The 16772-nt window shown below is 51.1% G+C and overlaps 2 protein-coding genes across 3 annotated transcripts in view; both read right to left on the bottom strand.

Moving 5' to 3' along the window:
- The window catches only part of LOC147736632 (glutathione S-transferase P 1-like), a 120802-nt gene that overhangs the window by 16904 nt on the left and 87126 nt on the right, over nucleotides 1–16772 (bottom strand). The window lies entirely within an intron of this gene.
- LOC147736633 (glutathione S-transferase P 1-like) overlaps nucleotides 1–16772 on the bottom strand; it is a 496543-nt gene that overhangs the window by 392717 nt on the left and 87054 nt on the right. The gene's annotated exons all lie outside the window — the stretch shown is intronic.

The raw sequence follows: 16772 nt of genomic DNA, 5'->3' as shown, positions 1-16772 counted from the left end.
GCAAGGGTCTCGGAACACCTCAGGGTTCACAAGGTTGGTGGCACTCTGTCTGGAGTGAGGGCACGTAAGAGATGCTACTTTCAGAAAGTGAAATGAATCAAGATTAGCCACTGCTGAGAATTGGCCCTATTGAATAGGAGTTCATAGGGAAAGAGCAGTCTGAAGTTAGTGAAACTCTTTACGTCAAGGGAGGTAGAGGGAGGGAGACAGAGACAGAGGGAGAGGGAGAGGGAGGGAGACCGAGAAATGGAGACAGAGAAAGGGAGAAAGACAGAGGGCGGAGGTCGACAGAGGGAGGGAGGCAGGGGAGGGAAGCAGAAGTGAGGAAGTGAGGGAGGCGGGGGAGGGAAGCAGAAGTGAGGGAGTGAGGGAGGCGGGGGAGGGAAGCAGAAGTGAGGGAGTAAGGGAGTGGGGGAAGGGGAGTGAGGGAAGGGGAGTGAGTGAGGGAGTAAGGAAAGGGGAGTGAGGGAGGGAGTGAGGGAGGCAGAGGGAGGGAGGCGGAAGTGAGGGAAGGGGAGTGAGGGAGGGAGAGAGGTAAGGGGAGTGAGGGTGGGAGGGAAGGGGAGAGAGGGGGTGTGGGAAGGGGAGTGACGGAGGGAGTGAGGGAAGGGGAGTGAGGGAGGCAGAGAGGGAAGGGGAGAGAGGGAGAGAGGGAAGGGGAGTGAGGGAGAGAGGGAAGGGGAGAGAGGGAGAGTGGGAAGGGGAGTGACGGAGGGAGTGAGGGAAGGGGAGTGAGGGAGAGAGGGAAGGGGAGAGAGGGAGTCAGGGAAGGGGAGTGAGGGAGGGAGTGAGGGAGGGGGAGTGAGGGAGGGATGGAGAGAGGGAAGGGGAGAGAGGGAGAGTGGGAAGGGGAGTGACGGAGGGAGTGAGGGAAGGGGAGTGAGGGAGGGAGAGAGGGAAGGGAAGGGAAGAGAGGGAGAGTGGGAAGGGGAGTGACGGAGGGAGTGAGAGAAGGGGAGTGAGGGAGGGAGAGAGAGAGGGAAGGGGAGAGAGGGAGTGAGGGAAGGGGGGTGAGGGAGAGAGGGAGAGAGGGAAGGGGAGAGAGGGAGAGTGGGAAGGGGAGTGAGGGAGGGAGAGGAGGAAGGGTAGTTGGGGGGAGAGGGGAGGAGAGAGGGAAGGAGAGAGAGGGAGACAGAGAGAGAGGAAGTGAGACAGTCAGAGTGAGTTAGAGAGTCAGAGTGGGTGAGACAGAGGGAGACAGGGAGAGAGAGGGATGGAGGGAGGGAGACAGAGAGAGAGAGAGATATAGAGGGAGTGTGACAGAGATAGAGAGAGTGATGGAGGGAGGAAGACACAGAGAGAGAGAAAGAAAGATGTGTGTATGCCGGGTCTGGTGGCTCAGTGGACGAAGGCGTCCGCTGCAGGGACCTGTGTTCAACCTCATTGCCACAGTTTTTTTGTTGTTGCTCCAGCCCCGCCCCTCCCCCACTGACCCCGCCCCCACCGGTGCGGTCCTCGGACCCAAACCACAATGTAAATTTGGCCCCCGAGAGAAAGTTTGTGAGTACCCATGCTCTATGGGTTCCAGAGAAACATGCTACTCGCCGAAAAAGCGCTTTGAGGCCTCGTGAGGGGTAGTAAGCGCTTATATAAATGCAATTACAATACAATACAAATGAGGGACAATAAAGGCAGCCAATGGTAAGCGGGGGGAGGGGCCTAAGCAAGTTCAGTATCCGAAATAAAATTTGAAACAATTGTCTATGCTGAAAAAACGTTGGTAGACAGCGATCTGAAATAATCTGGGGGGCATATTATCAAGAACAGCGTTAAAATTATCGCCGCTTTAGCGAAACGGCGATAATTTTAACGCTGTTTCTTGATAATATGCCCCCTAGTAAGTGAACATATAAAAGATCAACTCTGAACCTTTAACTTGGAAACGAACAAAACGGTAGACTGTTCGTGGGGGGTTTACAGAAATAAATAAAAACAAGCGTTAAAATCACAAGGCGAGCAGCTAATTTAACGGTAATTTATAAATTAAACTCAAGGGCAGGTGAAGGGAGCGGCGAGGCGATAAGGACAGACCAGGCTCGGGCAGCGTTGGAAGACAGCCACCTCTCAAGGTGACCTTGGAGAGAAGGCAGTACACGCCGCCGGGCAGCAGAGGGCGCTCGCTCACCAAGGATGGAATATATACAGATACAGCCCTGGGGCGGCCTGGCTCTCATGCGGGTGCACCTGGAGTCAGATGCTCAGACGTGAACTCACAAGGCAGCCCTCGTGACTTTCACCAGAGCGCCGAAGGCGCGCGCAACCAGGGTGTCTGAGGGCTGCTGTAAACAGAGTAGCACAGAAGGTCAGCGCGCCTGCTGCCAGCATGAGGTGTATCACGCAGATCACAGACAGCCTCACAAGTCTGAACTTTTTTGGGAGCAAATTATTTGATTCACATCTGGATGAAATGGTTAAAAAGTCAGCAGAGGAAAGGAGGATGGCTTTCGGCTCTAATATCATTTTTAAAAAAAATCATTTTTCAGAGGAAGCATGGACAGGAAAGGTCCCTTTCGAGGTAGGGCTGTGGTCGATGGGCCACAGCCCCGCCTCCTAGTAAACCTGGTGGGCCCTGCCTCTGTGGGCGGGGCGCAGGCGCCCTGCTGGGGGGGTCACTTCAGGTGCCAGGCTCCCAGAGAGGGGGTGGAGCACTTCTTGGCGCCAGGCAGGGGAGGCAGGCGGTGCAGGACTGAACTGGCTCAACAGGCCTGTCCAGGACACGCCCTCCCGATGCTGACACTGCACATGGGGGTTCATGGCTGTTCGAGCAGGAGGCGTGTTTCCATGTCCTGAGAGGGCAGGCAGCCAGCAGGACCCGAGGTCGGGGGTCCATGACCTCCGTTGTCCGATCAAGGTGCTGTCCTTCAGTCTGTCCTCGCCTCCGAGGGTGTGTCTGGGGCCCGAGGCGGTCAGAGGGTCCCTTAGAGTGGGGACTGTTGATAGGAGACTCTTCTTTTCTGCAGGTGGGGTCCAGGGGGGGGGGGGGGGGGTTGCTCCTGTCTGTGATCGCTGGCAGTCACTGAGAGCTGTTCAAAGTCCAGATAAGACCAGAGCAGGCCTGGGGGGGCACCTGGGATCACGCAGGAGGGACACGTGTTCTGCTCGGAGATCAGGTTCAATCTTCACAGACAAGGGTTTCCCTGAAGGCATCACTGCATGCAGTGACAAGCAGGCAATGCCTGGAAATCCAGGGGTTAAAGTCATCACCAACATCTGTGCTCCCTCGATCACGTCATCATTTGACACCCGCGGGTTACCATTCGCCAGATCTTCGGTCCCAGTGACGCAGACTCCAGCTCCAAGGGAGTGAAAGGCTCCCGAAGGGACCCCTGTTGCTCTGGGTTGGGTCTGTCTGTGTCCAATCACAGCCGACATGAGAGGCGGCCTCTGGCCTTGAACCCCTGGTGTGAGCGGACACAGTTTGATTCTAGTCCCTTTTAACTCTTTCCTTGTTAATGTGCTCGTCTTGATGAGGGACGTGCGGAGTTTCTATCAATGAACCTATCACTCACCTGTAAACTTCAATACTTTGAACCACAACAAGAAGTAACGCAAAGTGAAGCTGCTGGAGGGGGCAGCTGGGGGGGCGGAGTGGGTGAGGGGGTGAGGGGGGGGGGGGGGAGAGGAGTTGAAGCACTTGTCGAAAGCAACAGAGGAAAAGCACGCCTTGGCCAGCCTTTATTGAACTGATTGTATGTAATATAAAATGAGAAAAAAATGTGCATTTAAAGCAATGCTGCACTGGGGGATGTTTGGACACTGGGAAGAATCTAAAAAGCAGAGTGCAGAGGGAATCGAGAGGAGCGCAGGGGAAGTGAGGCACGGTCAAGTTAGAACAATGCTGCACCTGGTAATGTTCGGACATGGAATAAAAAAAGCAAAATGGAGCGAGGGGTACATGGACTCTGGTAGAGAGCTGACAGGAAAAGAAAGAAATATACCTGAAAAAGCGAGCGATGTAAGGACACAGTAATGAGTCCATGCTCCAGGGGAGGGACAACCACAAGAAGAGGAAGGAAAGAGCGAACACACCAACAAATAAGAAGCAATGAAATGAGAGTGAAAAAGAAGCCAACCAATAGCAGTCCAATAGCTAGGGTCAGCAGTCCTACACAGGTGTGTCCTAGAACCATCACTCCCTCTACAGGTGAGTCCTAGGGTCAGCAGTTCTCTACAGGTATCCTAGAAGCAATACTCCATCTACAGGTGAGTCCTAGGGTCAACCGTCATCTACAGGTGTGCTCTGGAAGGATCACTACCAATACAGGTGAGTTCTAGGGCTAGCAGACCTCTACAGGTGTGCTCTGGAAGCATCACTTCCTCTACAGGTGTGTCCTAGAAGCATCAACCCTTCTACAGGTGAGTCCTAGGGTCAGCAGTCCTCTACAGGTTTTTCCTAGAAGCATCCCTCCCTCTACAGGTGTGCCCTAGAAGCAGCCCTCCCTCTACAGGTGTGTCCTAGAAGCATCACTCCCTCTACAGGTGTGCCCTAGAAGCACCACTCCGTCTATAGGTGTGCCCTAGAAGCATCACTCCCTCTACAGGTGTGCCCTAGAAGCATCACTCCATCTACAGGTGTGCCCTAGAAGCATCACTCCCTCTACAGGTGTACCCTAGAAGCATCACTCCCTCTACAGGTGTGCCCTAGAAGCATCCCTCCCTTTACAGGTGTGCCCTAGAAGCATCACTCCCTCTACAGGTGTGCCCTAGAAGCATCACTCCCTCTACAGGTGTGCCCTAGAAGCATCAATCCCTCTACAGGTGTGCCCTAGAAGCATCACTCCCTCTACAGGTGTGCCCTAGAAGCATCAATCCCTCTAGAAGCATCACTCCCTCTACAGGTGTGCCCTAGAAGCATCAATCCCTCTACAGGTGTGCCCTAGAAGCATCCCTCCCTCTATAGGTGTGTCCTAGAAGCATCCCTCCCTTTACAGGTGTGCCCTAGAAGCATCAATACCTCTACAGGTGTGCCCTAGAAGCATCACTCCATCTACAGGTGTGCCCTAGAAGCATCACTCCCTCTACAGGTGTGCCCTAGAAGCATCACTCCATCTACAGGTGTACCCTAGAAGCATCACTCCTTCTACAGGTGTGCCCTAGAAGCATCCCTCCCTTTACAGGTGTGCCCTAGAAGCATCAATACCTCTACAGGTGTGCCCTAGAAGCATCACTCCATCTACAGGTGTGCCCTAGAAGCATCACTCCCTCTACAGGTGTGCCCTAGAAGCATTCCTCCCTCTACAGGTGTGCCCTAGGAGCATCCCTCCCTCTACAGGTGAGTCCAGTGTTGCTGTAGAAAGGCCCAAGCCTGAGGATGTAAACCATCACCGTTCCTTTAATCATGGGAGGACCTGAAAACATGTCTTGGATCCCAACCTTTGGACCTACAGTGGACACCCGGCCCTAGATGACGTCTCACACATTTACGACGAGTGCCCATGGGCCGGAGTACGCCGCCTCCTCTGGACAGAGCCATGACTGCGGGGGGAAGGTGTGGGGGCCTCACTGGGGCTGTCAGGGGTTTGACCCCTATGGTCTGGGTGCATGCCCAGTAATCAAACAAACTCCACAGAGAGCACCACAAACTGACACATATCGCCACTTAACTACTGTTAGTATTGTAACTAGCAAATGCAACAATGAACAAGCATTGGCAAAACCACTATGTCTGCCCTTTGAATGCTGCTGTAGTCGTTATTTACTTTTTTAGCATTTATGCACTCGTATGCCAAAAAAACACAAATACAACAGACCCCAATTTAAGGCTGGGCCCCGCGTGCTTACAATTCAAAAACCCATTTTAAAGGTGATTCTCTGAGGCGGCTGTTGTACGGCAGATATTTTATGTGAAGGCGACAAGAAGACACCCAAACCCAACAAGGCACTCAAGTTGCAGGAAGCCACAATGTCATTTAAACACTTTATAACAAAAAGCAAACATAAGCTTAGCCATTCTTGAACTGGCAAAAAAGAGACTTTTTAAAAAGTATCATAAAAAAGAAATGTATAGTAGCAGACTTTGAATGAGCTTTGCCTTTTAAGAGAAAGAAACTATGGTGGAGCAGATGTGAAGAATGTGTACAAGGCTTGTGCAGTAACTCAAAGTGGAGCATGCCAACGAGCAAAGGGGGATTGTGAAACAAGCCAATGAGCAAAGGGGGATTGTGAAGCAAGCCAACGAGCAAAGGGGAATGGTGGAGCAAGCCAATGAGCAAAGGGGGATTGCAGAGCAAGCTAATGAGCAAAGGGGGATTGTGGAGCAAGCCAACAAGCAAAGGGGGATTGTGGAGCAAGCCAATGAGCAAAGGGGGATTGTGGAGCAAGCCAATGAGCAAAGGGGGATTGCGGAGCAAGCCAATGAGCAAAGGGGGATTGTGGAGCAAGCCAATGAGCAAAGGGGGATTGTGGAGCAAGCCAATGAGCAAAGGGGGATTGCGGAGCAAGCCAATGAGCAAAGGGGGATTGTGGAGCAAGCCAATGAGCAAAGGGGGATTGTGGAGCAAGCCAACGAGCAAAGGGGAATGGTGGAGCAAGCCAATGAGCAAAGGGGGATTGCAGAGCAAGGTAATGAGCAAAGGGGGATTGTGGAGCAAGCCAACGAGCAAAGGGGGATTGTGGAGCAAGCCAATGAGCAAAGGGGGATTGCGGAGCAAGCCAATGAGCAAAGGGGGATTGTGGAGCAAGCCAATGAGCAAAGGGGGATTGTGGAGCAAGCCAATGAGCAAAGGGGGATTGCGGAGCAAGCCAATGAGCAAAGGGGGATTGTGGAGCAAGCCAATGAGCAAAGGGGAATTGTGGAGCAAGCCAACGAGCAAAGGGGAATGGTGGAGCAAGCCAATGAGCAAAGGGGGATTGCTGAGCAAGCCAACGAGCAAAGGGGAATTGTGGAGCAAGCCAATGAGCAAAGGGGGATTGCAGAGCAAGCCAATGAGCAAAGGGGGATTGTGGAGCAAGTTAATGAGCAAAGGGGAGTTACGGAGCAAGCCAATGAGCAAAGGGGGATTGTGGAGCAGGCCAATGAGCAAAGGGGGATTGCGGAGCAAGCCAATGAGCAGAGAGAGATTGCCCCACACTGTATGCTGAGGTGGATGGAAGCAAAATGAAAATGACAACTCAACAGACCAACAGGATGTAGCCTGCTGATTAAACAAGCATTGTCATTGCCAATACGTCTGGCCTCTGGAACCTTATAAGTGTTTAGCCATGCAGCGCATTATTCTGGGTGCTGTGCCTCCAGTGATTAAATAGCTATACAATGCTGTCATGAACCAGTGTGGAATGAAACAAAGAGAGCTTGAGCAACTGGATGACCAGGACGCCAAATAATGAGTTAACAGTAGCTAGATATTAATAGAACGCAGGGGGAAAGAAAGATACCGCAGGCAGCGAAGGTAGACAGGAGAGGCTGAGACCGGGACAATAGATGCTTTTTAGAACTCCGAGATCCATGGGTACAGAGAGACAAGGTGGAGCTGGAGAGAGGAAAGAGGCAGGGCATGCCTTTGGTGGGGAAGTCTGACTGACTACTTGTATTATTAAAACCTGGTCACAAAGTATGTGACTTAAACTTTGTTTAGAATGCAGGAAAGTAGTGTGAAAGGCCGAATTTGAATGCGTTTCCCACGCTTGCAGCAGAATGAGTGCACCAGGACTCGATCGAGGTGCCTGTGTTTGTGCTTGCACTGTTTGTACAGCTGCCACACTGGTTTGTATTTCGCATTAAGCAGCCACGGCTGCGGAGCCAGTATTGCAGTTGTAAAATACATAACTTTTTTTTTTTTTAAACCAAGGTATTGCCACCCTGGGTATTACAACTAGTAGCACATACGTCTTCTACAACCTCAAGCAGGAAGGCCCAGTGACTGGATGGGCCAAGATGGCGAAATCCTTTCAGGGTGTATCTTTTTGAGCCATTCTGTGTGATGAAACTTGTAAACTGATCTATTGGTGCCATGGGTTGCGTTTAGAGTTATAACACCAACTAACACAAATGGGAATGTGAGCTGCAGCTGTAGTAGGCAAATCAACAACCCATGCATGATTTTTTTCACTGAGTTTTTGAGTTTGTAGTTTTTTTTCCATGAAAAATGCTGGAGTGTAAATCACGGATTTAAAAGGACAGCTGTATTGGACACGCTGCTCAAAACCATACCTGCTGATGAACTCTTAATTAACTCATCTCTGCCCACTGCGGATTGCAGGGCAGTGTTGGCATTTATATGGTGCTGCACAGATCTGGTTGGGGACTAATAGAGCCCAGGATATAACAACAGGGCAGACATGCTCGCTTGGAGGGGGCAGCGGCAGGCCACCCTGGAGGTGGCGGTCCACTCACACAGGGATACACTGTCTGTGTCTCACATGCCTCTTTAATGTTGGTGGAAGGAAAAGGGCTCTATCTTCCATTTGGCATCAGAAATGGTGGGTGAGGGGTGCTAGGCTCACTCCCAAAACATGAACAGAAAAAGGTCCGGCTTTTGTAAAAGTGGAGGAACTTCTTAATAGTAACAGGGCACTTACCGTCAGGGACGAGAGAGAGAGATGCCGAAACGAGTGGAGATCTGGTTGAGAAGCAAACGAGGTCTGTCAGCAACATTGAAAAGGGACAGACCGGCAACTCAGAGTCACGCGTGAAGGTGATCCTTAAGTGGAACAATTATTTTGACTTAAAATGATATAAGTTGTTTGGCTTACGGGGAGAGCTTATTGCTGGTTGAGGGGTCCAGAAAACTGTGAAGGTTATGGGCGGGGGGTCTCGTTTACCAAGGGTCAGTTATGCTGGTTAGTGTGTGGATAACTAGATACTAAGAACCCTTTTCCCCCTGCTACCCAACACCAGTCCAGTCCAGTACCCTCCCAAGTTCCAGCTTTACCTTTCCAGTGGTGACGAAGATCCCACAGAAACTGAGCTGGGAGAGCAAGTGAGCTCTGCCAGGAGGTTCACATCGAGAGGCACGGGATGGGGCAGCTGCAGTGCACCTCCACTGACCGTGGGGTTTGTCACCGAGAGACTCGCAGAGAAAAGTGGTGGAAGGTAGGGGCCGAGCTCGCGAGAGGATGAAGAAACGTATGCGTGCTTGAATGACACAAGTAAGTGATGTGGGACTCCTCAAGAAAAACAAAAGTGAATAGTGACGCAAGGTTAATTTAAATGTTTTAAACTTCACATCTTGACTTAATGTGGTCACGGATTACAGTTGGAAGTTAAAATACAGTAATCAGCATAGAGAAAGGAGGTTTTTTTGAGCACTAAGTAAGGAAGATGAGCCGGGCAGCCTTTTTATTTCCTCACAAACAATACATTTCACACAACTCCAGGTACCGCTCCCCACTGCCTTTTTGAAAGGTGAAATAAGCCATGGCGCCGAGGTCTCTGAAGCGGCAAGCAGGAGGCGTTGAGGGAAGCACAAGGAAATTAAGGGAACTGGCTCTGGAGGTGGCGTGCACCCACGAGTTGCGAAGAGACAACGGAAAGGAACAAGACATCACAAGAGCTGCAGCTAAAGTGAAAGTGGCCGTGCTGTGTTTAATTAGTAACCTGATCCACGACGAGGGAGGAATGCAGCTGCCAGCCTGCGCGCCGCTGCTGCTCCCGAGATCAAAACGCTGCAGGAGTGAACCTTTGAAAGAGAGGTGGGACATGCACCCGTCTTTGGCCATTTGCGTGCTTTCATTATTGAAAGACACATGTAAAGGCCAATCCAATGTGTGGGAGGAGTCTGGCTCACAGGGAGAAGTTTGGAGTGCTCACAAGAAGCCTCCCATAGGGCAGCGCTTGCGCGCTGCGCTAGGCTCGATCTACGAACCCTCAATGCATTCATGTTATGTATCATCGTTATGGAAACTAATAGTCTGTCAAAACAGCCAATGCTGGCTCAAAGACCAGACCTAAAAGGGAAACACAGAAAGCATCTGCATTGCCTCCATACCCATCAAAGTAAAATTTTACCAGTAGGATGCAGGAGGCCATCAGAACCAGAAGAATCAGTCAGTCTCACAGAAATCCACTCCGGAGGTTAGGCTTAGAATTGTACCATGTCCAGAATGGCTCTGATAAAAGGGAACTCCAGAGGAGGAGTCAGGGGTGACTTTGTCATGCTGATAGTGAACCCCAGCAAATTAAGGCATTCCATCAGTGTCTGGCAGTGGGTAATGACTGTCTGTCGTGAGCCCGCCTTCAGCAGCCAGTCTTTGAGGTAGGAGAAGACTGGCACTCATGACCTCTGCAGATGTGCTACGTCCACCACCATCTCCTTGGTAAACACCCGATGGGCACTGGTGAAACGAAAGAGGAGCACAGCACACTGGAAGTGCTACTACTCCACAGATGGGCCTGCAGGACGGGGATGTGAAAACAGGTGTCCTGCAGGTCCAAATCTACCATCCTCGCTCCAGGGTCTAACAGAGACAGGATCTGGGCAAGAGTTATGTTATGTTATGTTATTATGAGCTTGTAAAGCGCTATATCACCCAGGGGTATCTAAGCGCTCTAAGCATCTTGAATGTCTCCTTCCTCAGGAAGGCATTGAGAGGGTGCAGATCTAAGCTAGGGCAGAGCCCTTCACCCATCTTTGGCATCAGAAAGTAGCTGGAAAAGCAATCATGACCTACTTCTGATGATTGCACCCTCCTGATGGCTTCTTTGGCCAAAGGAGCCTCCACTTCCTGATGCAGCATGGAGAGGTCTTATTTAAGTCTGGGTGGAGTTCGCAGAGTTCTGTTATGGTGAACTCCGTGAAGTGCAAAAAAAAACTCTGCCGAGCTACGCAAAGCTCTGAAAGCAGTGGAGTGCATTGGATAAATGCTGTCCGCTGTGATTTTCAGTGCCAGGTGCTTGTCTGCACTGTGCAATCATCATGAAAGGCACCATGCCCAGCGCACTGTCTCTCGAGTAGATTTTTACTCGAGCAGCAGCTTTCTCAACATAAACGGACATTTTTTCAATGCGAGCGGTCGCAAGCATACACAACAACTCGCAATGAAAAATCTGACCGCCTGTGTTAAGAAATCTTGTGGGAGGTTGATTTTCCACGCTCGCGCTCGCCAACTTGATGTTGACGATCCCGAACAAGGAAAACTCTCACGATTGGTGGATTTTCCTCGTTCGCGCTTGCCAACTTGACATTGACGACCGCGAGCAAGGAAAAAATCTCCGCAATGCAGAGTGGAGTTTTTCGAACTCTCTGAGCTCCCCGTAAGGCGGAGTACGGAAATCTCTGCAAACTCTGCGTACGGAGCGGAGTTCACCGCCCAGACTTAGTCTTATTCCATTGGCCAATTTGAGTATGGTGGCAGGAGTGGCTTGGTTTCTAGAAGTGAAAGGGCGTAATTCTGCTGGACAATTTGGAGCACCCACTCGTCTGATGTTATGGCTTTCCATTGGGGCAGGTTGTGCCAGATCCTGCCTTGAACTGGCTGCCTGTGTGTTTGCGGGGCACATTAAAGAGATTTGGATGCTGCGGCTGCCACAGGGCTGTGTCCTGGGACAATCTCTTGCCTTGGTTCCCACAGGACTTGTGGGACCCACATCAGCAGCCACGAAAAGGTTGGGGAGCCTTTTGGCTGTTGATGCTTTGCTGGAAAGATTGCAGCTGGTACTCCCTACCATAGCCACAGAAGAAGCAAAAGGAAGAGTGAGACTGGCGAGGGGCCATAGCAAGCCCTATCAACCGCATGGTGACCCTACTCTGCCTGAAGCACTCAAGCACTGAATGGGCTTCGTCGTGTGTGCCATCAAAGGGCATGTCCATGAAGGATGGCTGGAAATCCTCTGAAAAGCCAGTTGATCTCAGCCAGGCGTGGCGGCGGAAGGCCACCAACAAAGGAATTGCCCTTACCAGTGAATCTGTTGTGTCCTGCCAACATCTGATGGTGAACTTTGCTGTGTCTCTGCCATCAGCCTGGTTCAGGGTAGCTCAGGCCTCCTCAGAGACAAAAGGCATCTCTTGCACAACTAAGTCTCACACAGTGTGGCTATTTGTGCCCAAGAGGCACGCAGTGTTCACTGAACAAAGTGCAAAACTACCAGATGAGAAAATCCTCTTCCCAAAGGTATACAACCTCTTGCATTTTCTATTTACTGGAGTAGTAGGGAGCACACTGGGATTCACTTCAGAGGTTGAAGCCTGCACCTCCAGGCTTTCAGGGGTGTGGTGCCTGGTGAGGAACGCTGGGTCCCCTGGAGCAGGAAAGCGGTGATGTGCAATCGTACTGTGCACAGGGTGTCCGTGCAGGGCATGGCCCAGGCCCCGAGCAGGACATCCGAGGGGGCTTCTTTGAAGGACAGGGGGCTTCAGTGTGGGATACCCTTGCCTAAAGCACCTCGTCAAGACATTCTTCTTGACTTCCAATGAGGGTAGTTGGAGGTTGAGGACCTCTGCCACCCTCCACACCACCATAGCAAAGAATGATTCTTCCTCCATAGCCGCACCAGGAAGAGAAACCAGGCAAGTGTCTGGTGAGGTGTGCAGGCCACTGGTGTGAGCCGCTCCTCATAACAGTTGTCACAATCCAAATGGGACAACGAGTCTTCATGGGCATCAGGGTAGCCATAAGGATCCTCAGATCGCCCCCAGTCAATATCCCCACACGGCCTTTCAAAGAAAGGAGGCAATGTCTTCCACCTGAAGGTCCAGTCTGTGCCAGCGTCGATACAGACTGCCAACGTATCGGAATTGGGAATGACTATAGACTTGGTGCTGCCGAGAGGCGCTGGGTATGTAAACACAGGGCTGAACCCCAGTGAATCGTCATGGATTTGCGATCCTTGAATGGATCCAGAGGGCTCAAATGATAGGGATGGCAAACCTGCCGGCAGGAATCCAGTGAGGCACAAATGCACTCCAGAAGGGTCAGGCCACCCAAATATGAGGCTCATGGCGTCATAAAACTTTGAGTTTGCGGGGGCGGTTTTGCTCAGGCTCCAGGAAATGCAGGGAGGCATGGAGCAGACCTATGCTCGGGCTCCACTGGTAGAGTGCAGGAGCAGGCCGACGATGCCTTCAACAGTGACGATGACCTACAGGAGGGACCCCAAGAGCGGGCCTGGGACCTTCAACGTGGCTGGGAACTGGAGCGGTGCAGCGTCTTCTGAGGTCGAGTGGTCTGTGGCTTCGTCTCCTGTTCCTGAATCCCCTTTTGGATTCACGGTGAGGAGTTGGGACACTCTTGGGGTCGTGGTTCAGCTCCAAGTACTACAGGCAAGCCAAATGGGAGTCCGTCACAGACATTTGCTTGTAATAGACCCCACAAGGTGTAAAACTCATTTGTTTTTAGGGGACATCCTAAGGCACGCTGGGAGGAAAATGCTGAAAAGCTTCGTCAAAATGTTGAAAAAGCGATCAAAAACTGACCACGTTAGCTCTTCTGGATCCGCATGGTTGGCGCAGAAAGAAATAAACTGATGTCAGCATGCATGGGTGGCTTCTAGATAGACACCGGGCACGTCATATTTGGCTGGGATGAAGACTATGGCGCCAACACAGAGCTTTTCAATGCCACCTACTGGCCCGCAGCAGTACTGCTCAAGATTTTGCGGATTTAGTCTGACGCCTGGGGGATGTTCTAAGGTAATGAATCTGGGGCTAGAAGTCTCTATCTCTGGGAGTTTAACACATGTAAAATGTTCTTGTGTGAGGAATCATGAATTAAGACTTCTTGGAGGGAACGCTCTATACTGGCATAACAAAATACTTTCAGATAGATTGCTAAGTACATCAAACTAGCTTCTAACAGTGACGGACCAAAGCAGACACATTGGATGAATTGGACTAATAATATATTGAGAAAAGACGGAGTTGTCAGCACGCTAGTGTACGCAGGGGTTCAGCAGTGTTGGACTTGGCCCTCTCTGCAGGGTCATCCCTGAACATTTTGGCTTCCTCCAATATTGTCTCTGACCTGTTTTTGTTGGTTTAATGACTCTGGGCACTTTACCACTGCTGACCAGTGCTAAAGTGCATATGCTCTCCCTACTGTAAAGTGTATATGTGATTGGATTCCATGATTGGCTTATTTGGTTTACTGTCAGTCCCCAGTAAAGTGCACTAGGAGGGCCAGGGCTTGTAAATACAAATGCTGTTGGTGGGCTTTCAGCACTGGTTGTGCCACCCACAGAAGCAGCCTAGTAAAATGTGCCTAAGGTCTGCCATTGCAAGACCTGCGTGCAGTCTGGTACTGTCATGCTAACTGTGCAAGTACACCTACTTGCCAGTCCCTAAACCTTCCCTTAACTTCATATTAGTCACCCCTATGGTAGGCCCAAGGGCAGGGTGCATTGTAAGCATAAGGTAGGACAAGCCCTGATGTGTGTGGCATGTCCTAATAGTGAACTACAGCCATTTTTGTTTTTCACTATTGTAAGGCTACCTGTTCTCATAGGCCAGAATAGGCTGCTGGAATTATTACACTCTATAATCCCAGCAGGCTCAGGGAACATGGTAGAAAGTCAAGTTTAGTATGCCTGAACATAATAATAAAAAACTTATTTTAGTAAAGTTTATTTTAATATCCTGTGTTTGCAAATACTACTTTTAGAAAGTTAGCATTTGCTTGCCTAACCATTTCAGCCCGCCTCTGCCCGGATGTGTATCTGCTGTCTGAGTTCTGTGAGTGACAGGGCTGGGGATGACAGGTGGTGAATAGAGGGATTACACCAGGATGGGTGGTGGGAGTGCCCCTTGACTCTGATTAGGGCTGTGCTCTGCCACCACAATGCTGGCTCCGCCCCCTTTAGAGCGACTGATGACTCTGCCCTGCACCTGGTCCAGGAAGAGGGAGGACTGTCAACAGAGTGCTCCTGACTGTACTTGTCCCTACAATGCTGGCTCCACCTCCTGGAGAGCGTCTGATGTCACTGCCCTGCTCTCTGAAAGAAGAAGCCAGGAACAGCAAAACAAAGTGCTTAGAGACTGATTGGACTAGGCAAAGGCCCCCCTGGCCTGCAAGAACAAAGGAAATTGGGTATAAAAAGAGGAGCCCTGCTCCCAAGAAATCAGATCCTGCTTGTGAACCAAGACGACCCCTCTGCCTGAGGAGAAGGAACCAAGGAAGCCTAAGGAGGAAAGACTGTCCCTATCCTGGGGGACTGACCTACAGTGGGAACCTTGCTGCTAAAGGAGAGGAAGAAACTCTTCTGAAATACTTTGTTTTTATTTTCTACAAAAAACTTGTGCTTCACAGCTCATCTCCAAGGGCCTGGAAGAGAGCTGGCCCCCTGATCCGAGTCCCAGTAACATTGGACTCTGCTCGCCTACTAAAGCTGTGAAGAAATTGCTGAGTTCTCCCCCTGCCGCTGGAGCCGCCACAAGTGTGTCCTCTGTCCCTGGACTGCTGCAAAACCGTCCTGTGCCTGCCCGCCCCGTGTGACCCGCTCTGCTTTTGAGTTGTCCTCACACAGTGTCGCTGGGCTGCCCACACCCGCTTCGCCCTCCTCCTAAGGACGCCCGCACTGCCCGCCGCATCCCCACTGGGGGGAGAAACCGTGAAAACCAGCGCATCAGTCCCAGAGACGTATCGTACACCGAAGTGTACCATCTCCCGAACGTCGCCCATCACGAAGAAAGGGTATTTTCCCCGCTTTTGACCGGCACCCCCGATTGTTCGTGTCGTACGCCAGAAGCGTACACAACCGCACCAGCCTTTGTTGTATCCTACGAGACGTACCGCCTTGTCTGTTTGACCGTACGCCTCGCACCTGCCTGTCACCCCTCGAGGTACACGTCGTACAGCTAGAAGCGTACACCAAGCGCACCGCACCTTGCTGTGTCCCCGAGGCCGCACCACACTAGGAGAGCCGCACTGTACGTTGTGTACAGGCCGCCCGAGCCGCTGCTGCCTCTGGGGGAACCTAGTGCAACACGAAGGCGTCTGCCACGAGCCAGACCGGCACTACGATCCCGCGGCCCGAGTACACCTCGTACCCCGCATGGTCTGCAGCGCATCGTCAGGTACTGTGTACGCGTCGGACTGGAAAGTCCGGTTTTCATCTATAAAAGGCTGGAACTGTACGTTTAACCTCGCTGGTCGCCCTAGGAGCCATGACCTGTGTACTTAGGGGTTTAAGCTTAATTTGGCAAGAAACACGTTTTAAAAGGCATATCCTCACAGAGAATGAATTGTTTTGCATTTTAAAACGTTCCTCATGATCTAAAGACACTTTTTACGAGGAAGCACATATTCCAGCATAAAGAAAGTATTGTGTGCACCTGAAGCCAAACGTTATTTATGGTCTTGTGATAAATCTGCATATCTACTTATTTTTACATAAAGTACACGTATTTTCTTATACAAACTACAGCCTGGTGTCCATTTGTGGTGGGTCATTATTCTTACTGTATGTGGTCATAAATGCTTAACTGACTTAGCGCCCTGAGGATTAGCCTTGACTGCTCACGCCACGCAACCTAGAGGGTGAGCAGGGGTTATTCTTAAGGGGTAGTTCCCTTGCCCTGACTGGAGGAGAGGGTCCCTGTTTGTCACAAGTGCATACCTGTGCCAACCAGAGACCCCCAATTCTAACAAGCAGGCAGAAAATTGATTTGATTGACGGGTCTTGCACATTTACTTCAATCCTGTTTGATTTTTGGTTGCAGAGTACTGTCTCTACCGAGCAGAAAGCAGTTCCTCTCCTTTTCCCTCTTTTGATTCTCATGCTCATTCGGCACTTTGAGGCAAACCTGTGGGGGCTGACGGAGCGACACAAATAATCAGCAGACCAACTTAGGACAGCCGGGGCAAATAACAGAAGTCCTTCCCTTCACACTACAACTCTCAGT

This window comes from Lissotriton vulgaris, chromosome 1_2, assembly GCF_964263255.1.
Source record: "Lissotriton vulgaris chromosome 1_2, aLisVul1.2, whole genome shotgun sequence".
NCBI classification, from domain to species: domain Eukaryota; kingdom Metazoa; phylum Chordata; class Amphibia; order Caudata; family Salamandridae; genus Lissotriton; species Lissotriton vulgaris.
The sequence above is the reverse complement of the archived record's forward strand: the minus strand, read 5'-3'. Positions and strand labels throughout refer to the sequence as shown.